Source organism: Oncorhynchus gorbuscha, linkage group LG16 (genome assembly GCF_021184085.1).
Source record: "Oncorhynchus gorbuscha isolate QuinsamMale2020 ecotype Even-year linkage group LG16, OgorEven_v1.0, whole genome shotgun sequence".
Taxonomy (NCBI): domain Eukaryota; kingdom Metazoa; phylum Chordata; class Actinopteri; order Salmoniformes; family Salmonidae; genus Oncorhynchus; species Oncorhynchus gorbuscha.
The window spans coordinates 72,443,811-72,470,395 of record NC_060188.1 but is presented as its reverse complement, the minus strand read 5'-3'; the positions used below and the strand labels follow the sequence as shown (position 1 = coordinate 72,470,395).

Sequence of the window (26,585 nt, the reverse complement as noted above, 5' to 3'; positions counted from 1 at the left end):
TAAAAAAATGTTTTTTATTATTATCCAACAGACCAAAAAGTGTCCTATCCCATCCCCCCTTTGATACATGGCTCCGCCCCTGTATCAATATTGACGCAAATCTAAACAATTCTCTGTCAAGTGTCTTATCTATTTTAAGAGTGATCTGTGCTGCTTTGTATGGTCTTAGATGTATATGTGCTTATCTATGTAAACAGTAACCTTTCCTTTCTTATTTCACAGGCACTAGTCAATGCTACTATTTCGGCCTGATGTGCCGAATAATTTCTGAGCAATGTTTCCATGTTTAACACCTTATTTCCAGAAACCAACTAAGCTTTCATTCCCTTTTTGTCTCTACTCAGTAACTGGCATCTACCCATTCTGTGTCACTCCTATCTTGCTGATTTCCTGGCCCCCCTTCCCCACCTTCTCCTCTCTGCTCCCAACCTTTCAAGGTCTCAGCAGTCTCAGCAGTTTCATGTCACGTGCAACTGACAAACAAAATATGGAAACTGGATGCAATGTTTTAGATGTTTATTTGTACTGTTAGGCTTTCAGCCAAACAAGAAAACACGATGTCACATTGTATCAGAGGGCCTCTTACTTACCCACACAGAGTAGAATTAGAGACCTCCAGACAGAGCTGTAGCAACACCAGAGCCAGGGGATTCTTAAAAGCATGCTGTGGTAATCAGCACCCATCACAAATATACCATATAGCTGTCCTACTGCAACCCCTTCTAGTTACACTTTCACTGAACAATCATCAACCATTAGGGCATTGTGCAGAAATCTATTAACAACCATGCATACAAATGTTCTCTATTCTGACTTTTGATATCATTAGCTTTGAACTAATTTGCTGTATTATTCCCTGTGTTCCTTACATCAGCAAGGTAGAGGAGATGTTTTTTTCACCCAGTCCAGGGTAAAAAACTGCTGTGCGTCATAGAGTAGCGTTAAATGCATTGACTTTCTCCAGCTGTACAATATAAATGGGAACCGAGTCATCCTGAATAAGGCTGGATTAAAACATCAGGTTACCCAACACTTCCCCATAATTCAGATGGGATGAGAAGTGAGAACACTCAGACTTGGGAAGTAAGAAAAAAGTTGTTCCGCCTTTCCTCCTATACATCCCAAATGAGGCCTACTGTATTTCAGTCTGCAGGGTCTAGGGCTCCAGGCCCCCCAGCAGCAGGTTCTGTGCCCTTCCTCAGCTGCCAGCCATATTTATCTCAATAAGCAAGGAGTGCCCTCACAGAGCCCCTATTTAAGATCCCTTTCCCCCAGAATACATGTCCATTTGCCACACAGGATAGTAGCTTCCTGATGAAGTCATTCTAGCTGCACGGACCATCTGACAGAACAAAGGAATTGAATAATATTACCCCCAAAAATGCAATCTATTTGAGATGCTATTCAGCAAGCAGCACCACAGATTAGTTCACCCATTCCTTGGGGTAGTGTTCGTGCCCGAGTTATGGGGTTTGTGTGTTCTGGTTCTGGGGCCTTCTCCTGTGTTACCTTTTCCTGAACAGGGATGAACTTAGAGAAGGTATTTATAGAGATCCCCCTGTGGGTTTCATGGCATGAATCATCATGGAGCTGTATACAGTGCCAATGAGGGCAGTGTGAATTGAGAGGAGGGGAGGATTCTAACCCAATCCTACGCACAGTATGGCTCCAGCAGGTTGAACAATAAGCCTCTGTTAATGGTTCTCAGTCGTTTTTAGCCAAAGACTGACTGGTAACCTGGGACTGCTGATGCACTGAATAAACACAACCTAATCAAACAACACTCCCATCTTGGACAGGGAGAGTCAATATAAAAAGACATTGCATACTGCACTTAGGAAGCGCTGCTACTCTCAAATATTTTTTTTTTATTTCCACGGCAGAGGGCTGTGAGATGTCCTGCCCGTCCCAACCCAGGACTTCAGTGGATGTGACCACATGGACTCTGCTGCATCTGCTAGCCTCCTGGTCGTTGCCTCTGACTGACAGCTATATGGTGAGCAGCGTCTGCCCAGTCATGTGGAGCACAGCCAATAGATTCAGCAGACTGTGCTAAATGAGAGCTGTATCCCCAAGCTCAGCAGTGTCAGGTTGACAACTCCAAAATAAACATTGATTTGAAATTCCTTTAACACCATGTTAATAACATTTGAAATTCCTTCAACACCATGTTAATAACATTTGAAATTCCTTGAACACCATGTAAATAACATTTGAAATGGAACGTCGGCGAATTCCATAATCCACTCATTTATTTTTTATGCATTTACATGTAAGTTAATATAAACTCTCTCACCAGAAACATTCGTCATAGTGTAGCAAGTAAAACATGACATTTTGCATGTCAGAAATGTACAGTATGAAATGAAAATTGAGTTTAAAACTTAATCCCATGTATCGTATGAAATACTGACCGAACAGACATATTGTTTGTATTTACAAAGAGGTGTTTGAAGCAGAAACACATTAGTGGAAACACAGGCTGTTCTCAGGGAAGGTCTGGATGTAGCTGGATGTTTGACTCGAGTCAGAGACAATTTTAGCATTTTAGCTCATCCTAACCCTTTTCCAAACCTCAACCTAATTCTCCTAACCTACCACATTCATCTTCCTGACCTGTTCTCTCTACCTGCTACAAAAAGTAACTTCTGCTAGTCAAAACCAGCTGGCCTGCCCTGAGAACAGTCTAGGTTCAGAATAACAAAATACTCTGTCTTTGAAGCAGGGCAGTCAGCTGTCCATGGCAACCCATGGTATATCTCAGAGCCTCTTTATGATGGAACACCCAGCCATACACACATGCCCTTCACACAGCCTTCGTGCCTTTGACAGTCTGATTACAGAGCAAACACATAAACATGTGCCCATACACCCACGCGCCCACACGCCCGACCTGTGTGTCTGTGTGTGTGTGTGTGTGTGTGTGTGTGTGTGTGTGTGTGTGTGTGTGTGTGTGTGTGTGTGTGTGTGTGTGTGTGTGTGTGTGTGTGTGTGTGTGTGTGTGTGTGTGTGTGTGTGTGTGTGTGTGTGTGTGTGTGTGTGTGTGTGTGTGTGTGTGTGTGTGTGTGTGTGTGTGTGTGTGTGTGTGTGTAAGTAGAAAAAAACATGTCAACTCACCCTACTTGTAGAAAACCGCCAACCATGTTGACAAGACGGTCATACAGTAAATGCTTTTATTTTTTGTTGTCCGAGGCTACCTGAATAAAATGCTTGCTCGCTAGCCTTACTTTGTTTCATGGGCAACGATTAGCCAGATAGTTAACATTACTACATCTAGCTACATGTTGAACTTCCATCCTCTCAGGCCAGGGGCACAATGTATGACTTAATGGTTGGATCAGAATCACCGTTATAATCATTGGCCAGTTACTTAGAATTAAGTAAAACTACAAGTTCAAATCCCTCAGTTTAGCTTAAATAAAGGTTAAATAAATAAAGCCCAATGCTGATTGGCTATTATTGCTTAACAAAATATATAAAGGGAAGGCCATATGCTGCTGGTTTCCCTTGCATTCAATATCATACTCTTTTTGACCAGACAGCATCAGATAGATGGGCTACACATACAGAGACAGAGGGGCGCTGTTTCACTCGCTCAGATGTTTTCTCCTGTGAGACACATTCAGCCTCTTGCGAATTGAAGGATAGTAATGAAACACAGAGAGAAGAAAAATACATTATTTTACATGTTTTTTTGTTGTATTTTTGGGGGGGTGAAGCCTGAATTGCCTTGGCATCCACACACACACAACCATGGAAATAGTCAGTGACCTGACATCTTGTCCTTTACTATTATTTTCTACTTCGTTCTAATATTGACATTTTCACACTCTCATGGTGCTCCACTCCTCCACCTCCTACTGGGCTTTCTCTTTGCATCAGTCAAACAGTGTCTCATGGCATTAAACATGCTGAGACAGAACACGGCTCCAAGGCTGCAGCTTTTAATCAATGTGATCGCTCTCTGACATCAGCTGAGCATCTCAAGGCCAGCATCCACTGTACCTGACAGGTGACAATAGCCTTACAGCTACACAACCCCCCCCCCATCTTTTCATAGTCTGATATACAGCGTATCTGTTGGGTTCCAATGTGTTTCCTCATGTCATTCTGTATCAGATGATCAACCCAGAAATATCCACAGCTCCTAATTAGATGCTAAGTTGAAGCAGCCTGAGGCAGAGAGAGGCTGACACACACTGACCATAGAGTACGTCTCACGGCCTTCAGGACAACTCATATGTATGGGATCAGAGAAATGAAGGCTCTGACTCACTCAGACAAATTCAGCTCACGCCGCGTTTAATTTCCCCTGCACACCTTACATCTCTGCCAAGTGCTCTCTTCACCTTTCTCAATTCAACAGCTGTTTTCCACAGAGGGGCCCGACTGCCTTTTGCGCAGCGGAGCTCTAGTCTGAATCACTGGTCTACTCTCAGACACAGATTTCCCTTTTTAGTAACACTAAGATGTGTACATTATGAAGTCTTTTTGAAGTGATCCAGACCTCATAAGCATGTTTTAATGATGACGTACCATAAAACACCTATATCACTGCTACTGTGTTACCATCTCCTTTTAATGTCTTCCCTTCCTGCCTGCACTCCCCCTGACCCAAACCCAGCCCACAAACATATGCATATACACACACAAACTGACCATGACATCTATTCCTGAAAACTTCTATTAGTTGGTAAATAGAGTGAGAGACCCTCAAAACTTCCCAGGGGCTTGTTGATGACTGTTATCTCGACTGAGTCATTATAGTATAAATTATAGTGCAATATGTGTAGCCCTGACAGTCTGCATGGAGGTTCCACATATTGATTCCACACTGCAGTTAAAGCCAGCCCCATCGCTGCTCAGTACCCTACACGTCCTTCAGAGTATCCATCCAACCTCAGCCACACAAAAAGAACCATAACTTCTCACCCATGCGCAGCTCCCTACTTTAACACACAGTTCTGTGAACTTTCACAGTGCCTAACTGTTTTGCATACATAGAGGCAATTACATTTCCAACGACCCCCCCATGGCCCTCACTGGCCCTAACACAGGGTACAACAGCAGCAATGCCGGCTGCCCTGTACTGTACCAGCACCATGCACAGACTGGCTGAGACAGAACACTACATCCATCCACTGTTATTGGAGCTGAGACACAGACAGGGAGGTGATGATAGCAGATGCATGTAACCAGCCCTGAGTGGAGGCCTTAATTCTATCTGCCTATGAATATGTCAGTCAGCAGCAGTGTGTGTTATTACAGCTCCAGCCTGCGCCTCCACTTGCCTTGACTACATGTGGCAGGGAATACTGTACTCCCATGATTACTACTACAGTTAACACAGTTCACTGGAGTGAGGTGGAACCATAATCACAGGGATATTAAGTCAATCATTGCAGATGTTTTCATAAAACACATTTTACCCTTCAATGTGTTGTGTTATTAAAATATCAGTGGTTAATCATGTTTACGTAATCAACGCAACAATTCAAATGATGGATTATGTGTCAAATCCACTGACATTGACCGGTTTAATAACATACAGAATAATTAGGCTAAGACAAATAGTATCAACTTAAGAAAGTAAATATGGATGGCAAAGGTACTTCTCCTAACACCCTCTGTTGCAGTGATACAGGCACACTCTACAAGAACACCTGATACTGTAGATACTCCCTGTTGACACGACAACCTAGGGCTCGGTAAAGCAAAGCCGCCCAACTGAACTAACTGATAAGCCAGAGAAAGATCCCGTCACCCTGCTCCCTGGCCTAACAAACAAGGTATTCCAGAGGTGCAGCTTCTTCAGCCATTGTCTCATTTACCAATTAGAGTGTGTATAGGCTGGGTCAGGCAGTCCTACCCTGCTGCGAGTGCATGCCTTCACATACTGTAGTTAGGCAGCATGGACAAATGGACACATCAATGCACACTTCAAATATTGTGGGATGCTATACATTTCAGTATGCTGTACTTCAAATATTGTGGGATGCTGTATATTTCAATATATTGGATTTAAATTGCCTATAGGATTGTATGAAGAAAACGTGTTTTTATATGCTTTGGAATATATGTGATTTGCATTGCATTACCACATTTTCCAACACTAAATGTGTCTTGATATCCAGTTAGTTTTAATACAAGTAGGATAACTACCATAACTCCAGTTGTAGTTAGAAAATCACAAGGGATATTCGTTTGCCATTGTGGATCTCATCATTTACACATAATGATTATAGAGCAACGCTAAACCACTTTCCATGCCTGGACACCAACATCCATAATCACTCTGACAAAGGACTTCAACACCGATGGAGCACACACAGGAGCCAAACACACGTAGGATGCTCATGGAAAGAAAGAGACCAAACGTTAAAATACATCAGGTACATGGTGCCTTTTAAATACAATTGATAATAGACACATTTTAGCTTAATTTATAATGACATTTAAAACAGGCATTTTAAACTTCCTCCGGTACAGTATGTCCCTGTCTCAATATGCCAAACCATGACTGCGTAAACACTCTCAATACTGACTGTGTAAAAGTGCAAAAAGCCAGAGTAGATAGTGAATTGTGATCTCTGGAGTCACCTTCCACAAGCTGACAGCATGGACACCTTAGACACCAGACACAGCCAGACACACACAGCCAGGCAGACCCAACGCTGGTAACAAACAGACAGGTCCATCCATTATTCATCAGCCTTTAGTTATTCATCAGACAAATATTAACCTGTGTGCAAGCAAGGGAGGTACATGAATATTCAACAGGCAGGGCATATTTAAACATGAACACAAATAAATAGCGTGACTTGTAAATGTCAGGTAATTAAGTCACTTTTGGTTGGTTGAGCTGGAGCTCTCTGTGTTGTGTTTAATAACACATGGGGACATGGATTAACATTACATTTCCCCTGGTATGTATACGCCCCTGTTAAGATTTTGTTTAATCAAATCCTCTATCTATTTCCCAGATCATACCATCACTCTCCCAGCCGTCATCTACAGGATCGACTTAAAAACCCTTATGCTTGTGTTTAATTAAGAACTTGAATGGATTGAGCCCCACCCACATCAGCGACCTCATCTCAATCAGCGAGGCACCTCACACTCTCCGCTCTAGCTACTCCCTGCTGCTTCAAGTCCTCAAGACATGTCTCTGAACAAGGGACCCTTCTGGGGTCAGTCCCCCTTTGGAATGCTCTCCCTGACCATCTGAGAGCTGCACCATCACCATCACAAAACAGGCCTAGAAACCCACTTCTACAGACAGTCTTTTTCATAGTCCTAGTCCCAATCTAAAATGTATTTAGCACCAAGCCCACTAGTTGCTATCTTACCTGCCTTGATTCTAAACGTGTTGTTTTTATTGCTTTGAGATAACTCTGTAATGAAAAGCGCTATACAAATTAAATGTATTATTATTGTGATTATTATTTCATTATTCCAACTGACCACTATGAGGTTGGCATTTACATGTTAGAACAGTGATTTGTTTTTCTCCAAAGCCTACAGATGAGCTGGGTAAATTTGATTTAGAACCGCCTATATGAGGCCCAACAGCCAATCAAATGACTGACTGAAGGATGGTTTTTATTTGCTTGCAGGCAATTGGACAGTATAGGAGTTCCCAGAGACATACAGTATGTGCAGGGACAAAACTAATCTGGTGTAGCTATACCACTAAATCAAAATCAAATGTATTTATAAAGCCATTCTTACAGAAACCCAGCCTAAAACCCCAAACAGCAAGCAATGCAGGTGTAGAAGCACCAGCTTCTAAATAAAGAATCTGGGAAACATGCAGTCATATATTGCAACCCATTCACTTGAATGGATTATGTATTGTATAAATAGCAGCACACATGGAAATAGCTTGAAGACAAATATTTAAATTACCCAGCCTCTCAAATGCATACCGTGTTGAGCAGTTCTCTGAGGAAACCCTGACTCAGTCAGTATATTTCACAGAGCTACCCTTTAAACGGCATCCTCTCAGAAGGTGAGGTAAAACCCGTAGAGTGGCAGAGTGAGCGGGCATACTACCAGTCTGCATAGAACACACTCAGGGAGTCAACATTCAGCTGGCAGATGGTGATTTTGGAGTTGCTGAAGGGGAACTCCGCTCCTTAAGCACACCCTTCAAGTGTGTGAGTAGGCACACACATGTGTGCAAATACAGTGCCTTCAGAAAATATTCACACCTCTTGACTTTTTCCACATGTTGTTGTGTTACAGATTGAATTTGAAATTGATTCAATTTAGATTGTGTGTCCCTGGCCTACACGCAATACCCCATAATGTCAAAGATGATTATTATTTTTTATTTTTTTATGTTTACGAATGAATAAAAAATGAAAAGCTGAGCTGGCATGAATTCCCTCATTCCATGTGATAATCAAAAAGCTGTGGCCCTTTGTTTTTGCCTGTTTTCCTCTACCTCTAACCAAATTAGATATCAAAAGAGCTTTTTGGAAACACAGGTTGTGATCAACCAATCACTCCCACATTCAGTGGTGTAAAGTAATACTTAAGTGATTTGTAGGGGTGTGTTCGGAAAGTATTCAGACCCCTTGACATTTTCCACATTTTGTTACGTTACAGCCTTATTCTAAATGTATTAAATTGTTTTTTTCCCCTCATCAATCTACACACAACACCCAATAATGACAAAGCAAAAACATTTTTTTTTTACATTTGTTTTTAAATCTATTAAAAATATGTAAAAAATGCAAATATCACATTTACATAAGTATTCCTGAACCTTTATTCAGGACATGCTGAAGCACATTTGGCAGCATTTACAACCTCGAGTCTTCTTGGGTATAACGCTATGAACCTACAAGTTTATTCTCTGTTGACCCTCTCAAGCTCTGTCAGGTTGGATGGGGAGTGTCGCTGCACAACTATTTTCAGGTCTCTCCAGAGATGTTCGATCGGGTTCAGTTCCAGAATTTGTCTGGGCCACTCAAGGACATTCAGAGACTTGTCCCGAAGCCACTCCTGCATTGTCTTGGCTGTGTGCTTAGGGTTGTGGTCCTGTGGGAGGTGAACCCTCACCCCAGTCTAAGGTCCTGAGCACTCTGGAGCAGGCTTTCAAGGATCTCTCGGTACTTTGCTCTGATTAATCTTTCCCTCGATCCTGACTAGTCTCCCAGTCCCTGCCACTGACAAACATCCCCAAAGCATGATTCTGCCACCACCATGCCTCACCGTAGGAATGGTGCCAGGTTTCGTCCAGATGCGAAGCTTGGCATTCAGGCCAAAGAGTTCAATCTTTCATCAGACCAGAGAATCTTGTTTCTCATGGTCTGAGAGTCCTTTAGGTGCCTTTTGGAAAACTCCAAGCGGACTGTCATGTGCCTTTTACTGAGGAGAGGCCTCCGTCTGGCCACTCTACCATAAAGACCTGATTGGTGGAGTGCTGCAGAGATTGTCTGTCTGTAATGTTCTCCCATCTCCACAGAGGAACTCTGGAGCTCTGTCAGAGTGACCCTCGGGTTCTTGTTCACCTCCCTGACCAAGGCCCTTCTCCCCTGATTGCTCAGTTTGGCCCGCGGGCCAGCTCTAGGATGAGTCTTGAGGGTTCCAAACTTCTTCCATTTAAGAATAATGGAGGCCACGGTGTTCTTGGGGACCTTCTATGCAGCAGACATATTTGGTAAGTCCGCCCAGATCTGTGCCTCAACACAATCCTGTCTCGGAGCTCTACGGACAATTCCTTCGATCTCATGGCTTGGTTTTTGCTCTGACATGCATTGTCAACTTTGGGACCTTATATAGAGAGGTGTGTGCCTTTCAAAATCATGACCAATCAATTGAATTTACCACAGGTGGACTCTAATCAAGTTGTAGAAACATGTCAAGGATGATCAATGGAAACAGGATGAACATGAGTTCAATTTCAAGTCTCATAGCAAAGGGTCTGAGTACTTATGTAAATAAGGTGTATTTTACTATTTATATTTTTGTGTGACGTAGAAGTCCGTCACTGGCGGCGGGCAGCATTTGGTTCTTTAACGCACGCACACATTCATTACTCCTCCCTGCTCCGTTATAAGTTAACAATATGGGCCAAATGGCTCATTAATGTAAATGGGAATATTAAAAGACACTGTCAGTAGTGATGTAATTTTGTAACTGTTATGTGGTGATATTGTTCAAAAAACGTGTTGCAATGTATATCCTTTAGTATGTTTAGTTAATGGAAAATGTAGGTTTGACGAGGTAATTGCTTAATTAATTGGTGTTAATTGTTCTGAGGGGAGGGGCTAGCACTACAAAAGGAGCCTCTCTTTCAGTTCATGGAGGCCATTTTGGATTGAGCTGTGGATGGGGTAGCATTGTTTTTAGCTGTCCCATAAGGTATATATTTGATGGCAGTACTGTTGTTTTTGTTTCCGGAATCACTATGTAAATAAACACCCTTGCACAGAATAAATTTTGCCATCTTTTTATTTTGATAGAGGTTAGGTTTTCCAGTATAGCCTTCTGGCCTACTCTACGTGACATATGGTGGCATTAGTGGGATGGCGCACTGCAAATCAGTGAGTTCCAACAAGAGAGGTAAAGGAATGCGTACAGGATTGCGTTCTCAGCAGCAGCATCAACTGTCAGAAAAGGTACCTGAAGTTGAACCGGGGTGGAATACTATGGAATCGTCTGGTGAAGAAGAGGTCAAGTATGAGAAACTAGGAGCCCAACCAAGGGGCCAAACACAACCAGAACTGTTTGAGCTACCGGTTGAACCAGCAGATGCAGCCAGAAAAGACCAGCTGACTGAAGGAGCAGTTGGGGTACCAGAACCACACCCAACAATGGTAGCCCTTTTCCAGCAACTGTTCACCTGCCTTGAGGAGGGACGAAGACCTCAAGCAGGAGTTACGGGGTCTACGCCAATCTATCCTCACAGCTCCTCACCAAGCGGAACTCGTCAGTGAGAGCCCAAGATTGGGTCTGCCAACACCAGGACGACAAAGGCTCGACACAGCAGGGACTTCAACTCCACGGCAGGCTCCCCAAGCAGTAATGAGGCCAACCCCAGCACCAGGAGACCAGTCCAGCAGTGTTAACATCCATCTTCCAGCATTCCTGAGGAAGGAGCCAAAGATGCCCTCATACCAGCAGGGGGGGGACATTGAAAACTACCTGCTGAGGTTTGAGCACATGGTCAAGACGTGGCAGTGGCCGGAGGTAGTGTGGGCCTGCACGCTTGTCCCATTGCTCACGGGCAAGGCCTTAGAGGCTTACACAGCAATGGATGAGGGGCTGTCCAACGTCTACAAGGGCTTGAAGGAAGCGCTGCTGGTGAAGTTCAACATCTCCCCAGAGACCTACGGTTAACGCTTCAGAGCGGCATCGACGCCATCGGGTGAGTCGCCGACGGAGATGTACCACCGCCTTAAGGGTCTCTACCGATGATGGGTTCAACCGGAGGAGAAGACACAGGACGAAATCGGTGATGTCATCATCCTTCGAGCAACTTCTACAAGTTCTACCACACGACATTCGAACCTGGGTCCGAGAGCACGAGCCCAAGGGCGGGCTTATGGCGGCCAAGCTTGCACTGCAGTACCTTAAAGCACATAAAGGGGGACCACCACGACCTGCAGCACCTGCTCCAAAGAGTCTCAGAGACACAAGGGATATCAGAGACGCCAGAGATGGTGGAGGTAACTCTGGGGATTATGTGTCTGGGAGGTAAGGGATCAAGCAGTTCGCTCTGACCTGTTTTTACTGCCGGCAGCAGGGGCACAAAGCTTCAATGTGTCCGCTACGTAAACCCAAGCTCTCAGGTTATTGTTATGTACCCAGAGAGGGGGATGGTGTTCAGAATAGACAGACTCGGGAAGGGTCAGGCTTGGTACATGTAACAGTGAATGGTAGAAGTCTTACTGCAATGATTGACACCGGCAGTTCCCTGTCGTTGATCAGAAAATGTAATGTACCTGTTATGACATTGATTACGGTCACCAGACACTGATCCAATGTGTCCATGGTGACCAGTCACAACAGCCCACAGCTGAGCTCACAGTTGAGATTCAGGGTCAGAAATACCTTCTCAAAGTTGGGGTAATGGAGAAGCTACCTTTTGAGATGATTTTGGGGAGGGATGTGCCTGTACTCTCTGATCTGTTGGGAAGTGTGGGGGGTCAGCTATGTGAGCAGTCAGTTGGCAAGTCTGATGTTCAGGTGTCATGTTCAGTTGTCACTCGTGCCCAGGCCAAAGCTGGTTTACAACCTCTGCCTGACTTGTGTGATAGTCTGTACGAGGGGGGAACCAAAGGGCCCAGACAGTCACTCTGCCAGCGGCGTCTTGAGAAGTATGTGGGAACCCCTGTACCTGTTGCTGATGTGTCTGGGTTAGAGGTGTAATGGGATGTTCCTTAGAGGTGTAATGGGATGTTCCGCAAAATTTTGCTACACTGCAGAAGTCTGATGCAACCTTGAAATGTTTGTTTGACAAGGCCTTAGCTGGGGACAGTCAATCTTCATGTGGGGGGATTTACACGGTAGACAACCACATACTCTACCTTGGATCAGAGGCAGATAGCAGGAAGTTGGTGATGCCGTCTACCTATAGATGACTTGTTCTCAACCTTGCACATACAGTTCCATGGGCAGGCCATCTAGGGCAACATAAGACCTATCTTAGGCTCCCGTTTCTTTTGGCCCTCCATGTATACTGATGTACAAACTTACTGCAAATCATGCACCACGTGCCAGAAACCCAGTGCTGTCCGTAGGTCTGACCGGGCTCCTCTATGTTCAAGGCCAGTTATCTCTACCCCATTCAAGAGAACTGCAATGGACATTGTTGGACCCTTGGAGAAGAGTAGCTCAGGTTACAAGTATATATTGGTGATCTGTGACTATGCCACCCGGTTCCCAGAAGCCTTCTGTCACGCCCTGGTCAAAGTATTTTGTGTTTATCTTTATGTATTGGGTCAGGCCAGGGTGTGGCATGGGTTTTTGTATGTGGTGTGTATATATTGGGATTGTAGCTAGTGGGGTGATCTAGCAAAGTCTATGGCTGTCTGGAGTGGTTCTCAATCAGAGGCAGGTGTTTATCGTTGTCTCTGATTGGGAACCATATTTAGGCAGCCATATTCTTTGAGTTTGTCGTGGGTGATTGTCCTTAGTGTCCTTGCTCCTGTCTATGTGTTAGTGTACACAATTATAGGCTGTTTCAGTTTTCGTTACGTTTATTGTTTTTTTGTAGTGTTTGTATTTAGATTCGTGTTACGTTTGTTTATTAAATTATGGATCGCAATCTACACGCTGCATTTTGGTCCGACTCTCCTTCACCACAAGAGAACCGTTACAGAATCACCCACCACAAACGGACCAAGCAGCGTGTCAACAGGCAGGAGCCACAGGAGAGGCAACAGAGGCTGCACTACCTGGAGAAATGGACATGGGAGGACGAACTGGACGGTAAAGGACCCTGGGCTCAGCCTGGAGAATATCACCGCCCCAAGGAAGAACTGGAAGCGGTCAAAGCTGAGAGGCGCAGGTATGAGGAGGCAGCACGGCGTAGCGGATGGAAGCCCGAGAGTCAGCCCCAAAAAATGCCTTGGGGGGGGGGGGCGGGGGCTCACAGGGAGTAGGGCTACGCTAGGTAGGAGACCTACGCTAACTTCCTGTGGTTACCGGGGGGCTAGAGACCGGGCAGGCACCGTGTTATGCAGTGGTGTGCACGGTTATATTCCAGCACCACGCATCAGGCCTACAGTGCGCCTCGCCTCTCCTGCGCTGCCGGAGTCTCCCGCCTCTCCAGTGCTGTCGGAGCCGTTACACCTTCCCACTCCGTTCCATAACCACTCCAAAAATAATCAGTGCTCTTGTTCAACTTTTACTTTTACTTCACTACATTACTAAAGAAAATAATGTACTTTTTACTCCATACATTTTTCCTGACACCCAAAAGTACTCATTACATTTTGAATAGTTGTTTGTATATTATGTCTTAGTGTTGGAGTGTGCCCCTGGCTATCCGTAAATAAAAATTAAACAATAAAATTGTGCCATCTGGTAAAAGGATTTTTACTTTTGATACTTAAGTATATTTTAGCAATTACATTTACTTTTTATACCTAAGTATATGTAAAATCAAATACTTTCAGACTTTTACTCAGGCAGTATTTACTGGGTGACTTTCATTTTTACTTGAGTCATTTTCTATTAAGGTATCGTTACTTTTACACTGCCCACATTACAATGAAACTGCAATCAAGCGAATAGTGGGGAAAAACACTTGAGATTTTGCAACTGGGTAGTTTGTTGTGAGAGTAAAGCCAGCCAGCCAATACTCTACAAGTTATTCCCCTCTATGATGAATACGTAGATGTGGAACTAATTGGAATGCCTGAGTGTCATATCAGTGTGTGTGTGTGTTTGTGCGTATGATTGATTATGGAGCCAATGTGTGAAAACCTTGCTATTTGCACAGGAGAACAACAACATCACTAAACAACAACCAAAATGTCTAGTAATGTCTCATGAATAAATCAAAGTGAATCTGCATGCTGACACTGCTGTATCACCAGTTTGATTTTGTTTCTTTATGTTCCGACTGTCAATGTGTATGGTGCAAATCTCAATGTTACGATGATGGTAAACATGCTGACTGTGTGTTGTAGCTTTAATGCTGTGAGAAGGGTGATTGCAACTTCATAGTATATCTCGTCAATAAAGCTGTGTATCTAGGCCTATTTGGAAAATAATATCAGTGCCCTTTTGAATATAAATCATTGTGACGCTCAAGCACTGGGTGTGAAATAACATCTCACTGTTTTGAAGATATAAGAGAATCACAGTTATCATTATCGTCTTTTGATAAATCAGCTATGTCAGAGTGAGACTGCCTCTTAAAAGGAGCTGCCTCATAACAGATGTAGTTCCAATCAGTTCTTCACAAAGATAAGATCAATATTCACGGTGTCATATCATATTCTCCAACTATTCTTTAGGTTCTGACAGTTTCTTTGCGGCTGAGATTGTGAGACAGGATCAGATGAATCCAGTAAAATTGCTATATTATATCTTCCATACACAATACATCTATATCATCCCCATTGCGTAAATGACCCTCCAATTATCCAAAGAGTGCTGTGGTGCAAATGGTCAGTCTGACAGGCTCATTTGTAAATAATTTGAGAACTTTGCCCAGAGGATCATAGAGGTGGAGAGGTACAACACAGTAGGTGAGTAGAGATGTACACTCATTACAGAGCAGTGTGTCGTACCACCACTACCAGATCAGAGACAATGTCAGCTCAGCGAATTACAACTGTATCATTATAGGAGCATGGATCCAAGGCTCCTTCACCATGTATCACCTGGCAACAAAATAAATAACTATTCTGCTGCTGAAACAGGTCTGTAACTAACTCATTATCCACCCAATGAGGCCAGTCTTGTAGCTGTACAATTGGGACCTGGGTGTTTCTACCAGTAAGTCAGGCCAAGCGAGACCACAGGTTGGATAGCGATAAAAGAGAAACATACGCTGAGAGTTAACCCACATACAGTATACCACAAGTTATTTGCAAGGCAGCAGCTATCAATACTTTCTGCAGCTGATGGATAAAATACTTTATCAATGTTGCCATCTGAATGGATAGACAAACAATGGGAATGTTCAAGTAGGGGAATGGAAGGGGAATGTTCACGTATGATAACAGCCAACCCTTCACTGCAGGTGGCAGAAGGTGGGCAGATGTGTTAAATAAAACAATCTGTGCCTCATAATGGATCATTTGCAAGACAATAACATGCCACATTAATTTTACACTAATTGAATTAGTTACAATTAAAATGGTTTATTGAATTCAATTCTTAATATCAATGGCCTAATATTTCAACTCACTGTAGTATGTACACATCTGACCTTGCTCAACTGACAGTAAGAGGCAGTAAGTACATGTTTTATCATTGCAGGATAAGCACAAAGCTACAAGGCAATATCAGTTTATTAGTGATAACTTTTCCTCATCACTGGCCATTGAGCACTTCAGACAGCAATATGAACTGTTGCTGTAATATTGAGCCAATTTGGCATTATAGTGTCATTCTTGCGTTCCTCCTGCCCATAAAGATACCATTCAATTACTAGAACTGACTAGCTAGCTAGCTAACAAACATACAGTGCAGATAAATTCTTCAAATTCATTATTTGACACATTATCTTACACAATATCTTACAGTACTGGCAAACCATGGTTGACCAACTCCCTGACCAAAATGGTGGACCTTTATCCCATCATAAGAAGGTTCATGTCCATTCTAGTATTCTAATTCTGAATTTTATGCTCCTGCCCCACTCCTAGGGGAGTTCCCTTGACCAGACCAGGATCATCCGGAAGGCTTATGAACAGGAAAACACCCACATGATGGAGGAGTGCTACCAGCTCTGAGCAAAACTGGAGGCCGGGGCTAATATCACACTGTTCAGGTACACTGCTGCTACTTCATCTTAATGTAGGAAATGATGAAGAAGGAAAGACACATTATACTGGAGAGAGTAAGAAATAAGAGATTGAGGAAGTTGGCCAGTGCAGTAATAGTGGTATTGATAGGAAATGAATAGTTCCGTCTGAGCCAAATGTGCAATGAGCATTTATGCTGTGTCATTATTGTTACTAGGCACTGTAGGCAGGATGTGGACTTTCAGTAGTTCAGGAGCACCCTGAAGAAGAACTAGGTTCCCACAGAGACCCTGGGACCAGAGGAGTTCAGCCAGAGAGAAGAACTAGGTTCCCACAGAGACCCTGGGACCAGAGGTGTTCAGCCAGAGAGAAGAACTAGGTTCCCACAGAGACCCTGGGACCAGAGGAGTTCAGCCAGAGAGAAGAACTAGGTTCCCACAGAGACCCTGGGACCAGAGGTGTTCAGCCAGAGAGAAGAACTAGGTTCCCACAGAGACCCTGGGACCAGAGGAGTTCAGGCAGAGAGAAAAACTAGGTTCCCACAGAGACCCTGGGACCAGAGGTGTTCAGGCAGAGAGAAGAACTAGGTTCCCACAGAGACCCTGGGACCAGAGGTGTTCAGGCAGAGAGAAGAACTAGGTTCCCACAGAGACCCTGGGACCAGAGGAGTTCAGCCAGAGAGAAGAACTAGGTTCCCACAGAGACCCTGGGACCAGAGGTGTTCAGCCAGAGAGAAGAACTAGGTTCCCACAGAGACCCTGGGACCAGAGGTGTTCAGGCAGAGAGAAGAACTAGGTTCCCACAGAGACCCTGGGACCAGAGGAGTTCAGCCAGAGAGAAGAACTAGGTTCCCACAGAGACCCTGGGACCAGAGGTGTTCAGGCAGAGAGAAGAACTAGGTTCCCACAGAGACCCTGGGACCAGAGGAGTTCAGCCAGAGAGAAGAACTAGGTTCCCACAGAGACCCTGGGACCAGAAGAGTTCAGCCAGAGAGAGGAACCAGGTTCCCACAGAGACCCTGGGACCAGAGGGGTTCAGCCAGAGAGAAGAACTAGGTTCCCACAGATACCCTGGGACCAGAGGAGTTCAGGCAGAGATAAGAACTAGGTTCACACAGAGACCCTGGGACCAGAGGTGTTCAGCCAGAGAGAAGAACTAGGTTCCCACAGAGATCCTGGGACCAGAGGAGTTCAGGCAGAGAGAAGAACTAGGTTCCCACAGAGACCCTGGGACCAGAGGTGTTCAGGCAGAGAGAAGAACTAGGTTCCCACAGAGACCCTGGGACCAGAGGAGTTCAGGCAGAGATAAGAACTAGGTTCACACAGAGACCCTGGGACCAGAGGTGTTCAGCCAGAGAGAAGAACTAGGTTCCCACAGAGACCCTGGGACCAGAGGAGTTCAGCCAGAGAGATGAACTAGGTTCCCACAGAGACCCTGGGACCAGAGGAGTTCAGCCAGAGAGAAGAACTAGGTTCCAACAGAGACCCTGGGACCAGAGGTGTTCAGCCAGAGAGAAGAACTAGGTTCCCACAGAGACCCTGGGACCAGAGGAGTTCAGGCAGAGAGAAAAACTAGGTTCCCACAGAGACCCTGGGACCAGAGGAGTTCAGGCAGAGAGAAGAACTAGGTTCCCACAGAGACCCTGTGACCAGAGGTGTTCAGCCAGAGAGAAGAACTAGGTTCACACAGAGACCCTGGGACCAGAGGTATTCAGCCAGAGAGAAGAACTAGGTTCCCACAGAGACCCTGGGACCAGAGGAGTTCAGGCAGAGAGAAGAACTAGGTTCCCACAGAGACCCTGGGACCAGAGGAGTTCAGGCAGAGAGAAGAACTAGGTTCCCACAGAGACCCTGGGACCAGAGGAGTTCAGGCAGAGAGAAGAACTAGGTTCCCACAGAGACCCTGGGACCAGAAGAGTTCAGGCAGAGAGAAGAACTAGGTTCCCACAGAGACCCTGGGACCAGAGGAGTTCAGGCAGAGAGAATAACTAGGTTCCCACAGAGACCCTGGGACCAGAGGAGTTCAGGCAGAGAGAAGAACTAGGTTCCCACAGAGACCCTGGGACCAGAGGAGTTCAGGCAGAGAGAAGAACTAGGTTCCCACAGAGACCCTGGGACCAGAGGAGTTCAGGCAGAGAGAAGAACTAGGTTCCCACAGAGACCCTGGGACCAGAGGAGTTCAGGCAGAGAGAAGAACTAGGTTCCCACAGAGACCCTGGGACCAGAGGAGTTCAGGCAGAGAGAAGAACTAGGTTCCCACAGAGACCCTGGGACCAGAGGAGTTCAGGCAGAGAGAAGAACTAGGTTCCCACAGAGTGCCCTGAACTTAGCCTATTTTTTACTGTGTTTATTGACATGAGTAGATATGACAGGAGAGAGTTCACTCATGTCACCGTGAGGCGGTTCTCACTGGACTAGACTTAGCAACACACAAACCAAAGCTGATAGGACACCTTTCCAGCTCACTGACCTATCACAGGCATCTGGTGAGGTTATGTTAGTATGGGAGAGATTGTTTGAGGGGGAAAGAACAGTGAAATAACATGCTACAAAACCGGCAAGAAAAACAATGACATATGGAGTTTGATTTAATAGACTATAGAGGGTCAACTGACTTCCATCCTGCATTTGAACCCCAGCATCATCTTGTATATGCAGTTTAAGGCATATACAGGATGATATAAGGGCTGAGGCGTGGGCCTTAAAGCAGGGATGTCCTTGACCTTTAAAAACCATTGAGACAATGAAAGACAGAGGGGGGGCTGTGTAAATCTTGGTGAGCAATACCAGTTTCCTGGATTGTATTTCACCGGCCTAATGGATCCTTCAGTGAGGAGGATGGATGAGTGCTTTTCCTGTGGGGGCTGTGGGGGTGGAGGCCTGGCTGAGTCTAGCTGAGCCATCCAGGCTGGGTGCCCTCTGTCAGCCCCCGGACACTGTGCCCATCACTCAGGGCCGGGTGGGCCGCACTGGGGGTGCAGATCATATTTACACCCACCTAGTGGAGCGGGGGTCAGGGAGAGGAGAGGGAAGCTGATGAATGGAGCACTCTCCTGGCTGGGGCACTGCACATGCATCACAGCTGGCCATCCGCACCGGGTGCACCAGAGAAAACAGCAGTCATACATTGCCCCGGAGACCATCCATCACCCAGACCACTCAATTAGAGGCAGCCTCTCAGAGGGCCTGCCGTCCTGGGTGGCCCAACTGCACAACAGTACACTGAGATGCATGATATACTGTACTGTATGCACATGTAACAAACTTGCATAAAACACAAACCTGTCAGAAATAAGAGATTGAGGAAGTTGGCCAGTGCAGTAATAGTGGTATTGATAGGAAATTAATAGTTCTGTCTGAGCCAAAAGTGCAATGAGCATTTATGCTGTGTCATTATTGTTACTAGACACTGTAGGCAGGATGCTTTAATAACTGCCTCATGTAAGAGTAAAAATGTTCTCTTGATGATACACAAGCATCTACACACTTGAGGACTTAATTGGTTTCTTCCAATCCCACTCCCAGGCGTACTGGTATCCTGGTGAAGAGCCCTGAGGATGACGTGGACTTCCAGCAGCTCAGAAGCACTGGAGAGTTCAGTCAAAGAGAGAAACCAGGTTCCCACAGAGACCCTGGGATCAGTGGAGTTCAGCCAGAGGCTACCTTAGGTCAACCTGCTGGCTGGGGAGGGGGCCCTCATAGACACACAGCTGGGGTCATGTATGCAGGCCAGGCCCTCAGAGCAGCAAGGTACAGGAAGGACCCCTGAAGCAACCTTCGTTCAACACCTAATGACCCTGCAGAGAGGTTCAGACCTCTTGGTGTAATGGATAAGGATTGGACTACAGTTGTAGGATCTTAATTTGATCACCCTGATGCAGGATAACTTTCCTGCAATGTGGGACATTTAAAACATAGTATATTTGAGGTTTAAAAAGTATTCTGAAATGTGTCATTTCCACTGCAATTTCAGACTTTATTTTCCCTCATGAAAAATGTATCAATCCCACAAAAATATAATCAAAATTTCCTGTTGCTGCAGGATTATTTTCCTGCTATAGCAAACTAACTCAAATTAAGATCCTACATCTGTAACAGTCACAGGGACTCAGGTTCAAATCTTAGTCAGGCTCCTCTGTGAATTTGATACAGGCCCATTGGACTGCTAAGGGAAGTAAGAGGATTTTCCCCATATCTCTGCATCTGTCCCATGGATTCCCAGAGACAGTTCCAGAGTCTTGGAGGAGTGTTAAGGATGGTGATAAGGTTACAGAAGTCCAGCCCGGCTCTTCACTCACCGTGACGACAGCAAGTGGGGTCTACGGGCCAGAGAGCCTGGTGATTACAGCTGGGCCCTGGGCCAACACACTGGTGTCCAATACTGGACTACAACGACCACAACAGCTGGGCCCTGGGCCAACACACTGGTGTCCAATACTGGACTACAACGACCACAACAGCTGGGCCCTGGGCCAACACACTGGTGTCCAATACTGGACTACAACTACCACAACAGCTGGGCCCTGGGCCAACACACTGGTGTCCAATACTGGACTACAACTACCACAACAGCTGGGCCCTGGGCCAACACACTGGTGTCCAATACTGGACTACAACTACCACAACAGCTGGGCCCTGGGCCAACACACTGGTGTCCAATACTGGACTACAACTACCACAACAGCTGGGCCCTGGGCCAACACACTGGTGTCCAATACTGGACTATTTATGTGTCGGGGGGCTAGGGTCAGTTTGTTATATCTGGAGTACTTCTCCTGTCCTATTCGGTGTCCTGTGTGAATCTAAGTGTGTGTTCTCTAATTCTCTCCTTCTCTCTTTCTTTCTCTCTCTCGGAGGACCTGAGCCCTAGGACCATGCCCCAGGACTACCTGACATGATGACTCCTTGCTGTCCCCAGTCCACCTGGCCGTGCTGCTGCTCCAGTTTCAACTGTTCTGCCTTATTATTATTCGACCATGCTGGTCATTTATGAACATTTTAACATCTTGGCCATGTTGTTATAATCTCCACCCGGCACAGCCAGAAGAGGACTGGCCACCCCACATAGCCTGGTTCCTCTCTAAGTTTCTTCCTAGGTTTTGGCCTTTCTAGGGAGTTTTTCCTAGCCACCGTGCTTCTACACCTGCATTGTTTGCTGTTTGGGGTTTTAGGCTGGGTCTCTGTACAGCACTTTGAGATATCAGCTGATGTACGAAGGGCTATATAAATTGATTTGATTTGATTTGACTACAACTACCATAACAGCTGGGCCCTGGGCCAACACACTGGTGTCCAATACTGGACTACAACTACCACAACAGCTGGGCCCTGGGCCAACACACTGGTGTCCAATACTGGACTACAACTACCACAACAGCTGGGCACTGAGCCAACACACTGGTGGCCCATATTGGACTACAACTACCACTACAGACACATGTGCATGCACATGTACGCGCACATACACACGCACATTCACATACACAAACATTCCACAGTGTGTGTACCACACAACTCAAGGATTTCTGCCAGGTAAGAAGAGCATGATTCTGTACTTTAACTTATTTTTTATTAAACACCCTCCTGAGGCAATACGCAGTGAGTTATAGCAGTCTGTGTCTTTGACAGACACTGCATAGTCAGACACAGGGCAGTAACATGCTCTGGGGGAGATGGACTGTCCATCTGCAGAATAAATAACTCTACTTGTTCTCCCTTACCCTCAGCAGGTTTATGATAGAAAATACTTTCTATATTTCTGTAACTAAGAGGATTTATAATCAAATCTCCCAGGTCTTACTGTGGAAGTGCAGATCCTTTGTCCAGGGAAAACACGAGACAATTAGAGTCACAAGGGTGTGAACATACAGAGAGGTTGACTACATGAATGTAAACTATGGAATAGAAAGACTACCAGACAAGCTATAGACAGACTACCAGACAAGCTATAGAAAGACTACCAGACTAGCTATAGAAAGACTACCAGACAAGCTATAGAAAGACTACCAGACAAGCTACAGAAAGACTACCAGACAAGCTACAGAAAGACTACAAGACAAGCTACAGAAAGACTACCAGACAAGCTATAGAAAGACTACCAGACAAGCTATAGAAAACTGTAGAAATACCAGTTAACTACAGCACAAGTAACTCCAGAGGAAGCTTATAGGGAGGGTGTGTTCCCTCTGAGGAAGGTCTGTTAAATCTGTCGGCCTCGGGCACATATGTCATCAGCCACTTCCCCTGCTTCGTCCAGATGGGAGAGGAGGGAGCGGTTTACCACTTCTATGGCCTTCTCTCCAATGAGTGCCCAGGCCTGATGAAGGTGAGGAACACTGTGACACACCCTGGATACAGAAAGTGTCACTTACTGACACTGAATAATGCAGCAACTATTAGTGCCATTTCCCTGGACAAAATAACTGCTGTCCTATGGAGGGGATAGCCTGACAGCAACACTCCTTCACACTGTAATCAGATCCCTATTGTGAGGAGAGAATACACAGAGGACGCTATTTGAGGGCTTTGAGGGTATAGTGTTTCCTATTTAAACACACTATTGTAGAGAGTGTGAATGACCCTTGTTGTCCTCTAAAATCAAGTCATTTTCATCAGAGAAAAATCTCTAAGGATGCACGGGTATTTAAAATTTGCTGTATGCTGTTTGTTAATTAAATGGTGCTATCGGCCTTGTGTTCCTCAGAACTGCTATCACATGGGGCAGTGAGATGGAACATAAGGAGAGGGTCAGACAGACGGACAGGATGGACATTCTCTTCCTGTCCCAGTTTGTGTCCCTCTACCTCTCTGGACTGGAGCCAGAACCAGCCCTGGTGGAGAGCTGCCTGTACACAGTCAGACTACTGATGTCCATGTACTAAAGTTAACCAGAGCTAAAATGAAAGAACCTATTCACTAAATGGATTAATCCTCACTAATCTAAGTAAAGATTTTGCTGTCTGACAGCAATCAATTTCATTAGTAGTGGCTATAAAGTCCCGAAAACTATTGAATATGTAATTCTAAAAGCATTCATGACATTATAATTACAATGTTCTGTTGAGTGGCTGAATTGAGCGTGAAACACAAGTTGCATTCAACAATCCAGTTTGGATTGGATTCATATAATTAGGATGAGAGCATGTGGCAAACTCTCAGAGACTCTAAACAACATCATTGAAGAGAGAACACTGAGGGACACATTTTCAGTAGTGGTTTAACAATGTACTTCAACCATAGCCGCGGGAAGATGTTTGGGGTGGGGTTGCTAATAAGTTTCTGTCGAGGGGGGATTGCGGCTTTATCAGTCCACTAATACAGGACTAGTAAAGGCCCAGCGCACTACTTTCGTGAGGGGAAAAAAAGGGTGGTGCAGCACCCTCAGCACCCCTACTTCCCCCGGCTATGGCTTAAACAATAACCAGGTTTCCATCCAACCTCTTAATGCAAGTAAAGCAGAGCTTCCAGAAACATGTGGTGAGACAGCATTTTTCCTAGCACTTCACACCACTTTCAAAGCAAAAGCACCGATTAGTCCAGTAACTTCTCAGCTCATTTTTGCGTTCCAGTATAATATTTACCTTCTCTGTCGCAGTCTACCATTGAAAACCATTGAAGACTACACATAGAGTCATGCTATTTGTATTTGAGCAATATGATTGGCCATTAATCAAGCAACACTATATTCCTGTAAGTCACCAAATCTGGAGCAGTACAGAAGTGGATAGCTACATGTACATTCACACAGCACACGCCAGCTGTCCTGAGAAAAAAGAAGCACCCATCAATCTACTCACTGAAATGATTTATTTACAAAAGTAAACCTTAAATATTGAGCTGTTGCCAGATAATTTAATGTTAATTTCTCTACCATAAGGTGCCTCCACCGTCCTTTTTAAGAAGTTGGCAGTACATCCAACCGGTCTCATAACCGTAGACCAGGCGTAACCACGCCAGCCCAGGACCTTCACATCCGATTTCTTCACTTACGGGATCGTCTGAGACCAGCCACCCGAACAGCTGATGAAACTGTGGGTTTGCACAACCGAACCAAACCTTCAAAAAACCATCTCAGGGAAGCTGATCTGAGTGCTCGTAGTCCTCACCAGGGTCTTGACCTGACTGCTGTTTGGCATCGTAACCGACTTCAGTAGGCAAATGCTCACCTTCGATGGCCCCTGGCACGCTGTAAATGTGCGCTCTTCACGGGTGAATCGCAGTTTCAACTGTGACGGGCAGATGGCGGACGTGCTCATGTCAACGTTGAGAACAAAGTCTTAACTATATTTCTTGAACTGCATTGTTGATAAGTAAAAGCATTGGAACTGGCTTCAAGGTTCAGAGCTGAATTTGAGGGTTATAGGTCCTGCATGACCACAATGCATTTAAAAACTACACCATGTCCAGACCAGTATAAATTCTGTGCTGGCCAGTAGATTAGCTAATGTTGGACCCTGTCATAGCCTATGAATAGGGCCAAGACTATTACTTGACCAGGTCATATGATCAGGAAAAACTCCAGGCCTCAGAAAAGACACTTACAAACACCACTTCTGAACCTGTGGCACCACGTCTGGAGTACAGTACTGTACATGTCTGATACAAAATGTCAGGACAGGCCTGATGGAAACAACTAATTTCACAGTAAACTTTCCAAAAGTTGACGAAACAAAACATGCTTGACAAGGTTGGATCTTTTTGTGTCGGTAAAATGTATTATGCAAGAAATGGCAATGGAAAAGGCTTTATGCGCAAATATCGCTATAATAACCATCAATATATTAACCATCAATATAATAACCATCGCTATATTAACCATTAATATAATAACCATCGATATAATAACCATCACCAGTCATGTAACGATGTGGTGTGTGGTCCTCCCACTACGACTCAGGAAAGCATGCAGTTTATTAGGCAACATATGAAATAAATGATGATGAACTTCACAGTGTGGTCAGTGAAAGTGCATGGGTATGACCTTAATGTTCCTTTACAATAAATATTGTGCAAGCTGTTGATGAGAGCACATGTGCCAAGACCAGAGTGGGTACATTCACTATATAACCAAACATTTGAGAATGCGATGGAAACCCATTTAACTTGGGGGGGGGGGGGTTCAGTACATGGGAATTTAAACGCAGAAGTTATTTTCGTGTGCATTATGTCATCACGCACAGCATTTTAATCTGGTGGGATATTGTTTTTATGCAGATTTTATAATATTCATGTGAAAAGCTGTAGCCAATTAGATGGAAACCGAGCTATTGACTCATCATTTTCTTGATTTACGCTTGTAGATAAAATGAAGATAAATGCACTGTACACAAGGTACTGTAAGGTACCAAGGAGACTTTAATAGGAGTATGCATGCTCTCTGATTGCCTGCAGGTTACACCAGACCATCACTTTGTTCTAGATTGCCACCCTCACCACGGCAACATCGTAATCGGAGCAGGATTCTTATGTATGTTTACAGGAGTCCCTATTCAACTCTCGTGGTCATGGTACTGTGTTCTTGCATCCCTCTACAATATCTATTTGCACATTTCAGCACTGAGAAACCATATCAAAACCTACAGCCAAATGGCCACCTGATAAAAGACAGTTTTGTAGCCTGGCTGCGTGCGTCCCTTTGGATAACGGTAAATTGTAATAATCCAAACTTAAAACCCATTGATTCAGACCAGGAGGGACTTCCCAGAATTTCTTCCATCTGTTCAGCGGCTTCTACTAATGAATTCTGGATTAAACATGTAATTAATTTCTGCTCTTAAAGGTCCAATTCAACCGTTTTTATCTCAATATCAAATCATTTCTGGGTAACAATTAAGTACCTTACTGTGATTGTTTTCAATTAAAATGGTCAAGAATAAACAAAAATTGCTTCTTAGCAAAGTGCAATTTCTCAAGCAAGAATTTTGCTAGGAATGACTGGGAGTGGTCTGAGTGGGTAGGGGAAAACTGAAAACTATCTGTTATTGGCTGAGGTATGGAACTATCTTTCTTATTGGTCTGTTATCTAATGTATACCCTGTTGATATCACCAGGCAGGCCAAAACTCTATCTCACCAAAACAGGCTGTAATTTAAGGTGCTCTTTTCAAACAGCTCTTTCACAATTTCACAGTATTATTCCAACATCATAG

At 44.7% G+C, this 26,585-nt stretch overlaps 1 pseudogene; it reads left to right on the top strand.

Annotated features, from left to right (window-relative positions):
• Positions 1-11,470: 11,470 nt before the first annotated feature.
• On the top strand, positions 11,471-26,035 carry LOC123999816 (annotated as a pseudogene).
• The last annotated feature ends 550 nt before the right edge of the window (positions 26,036-26,585 follow it).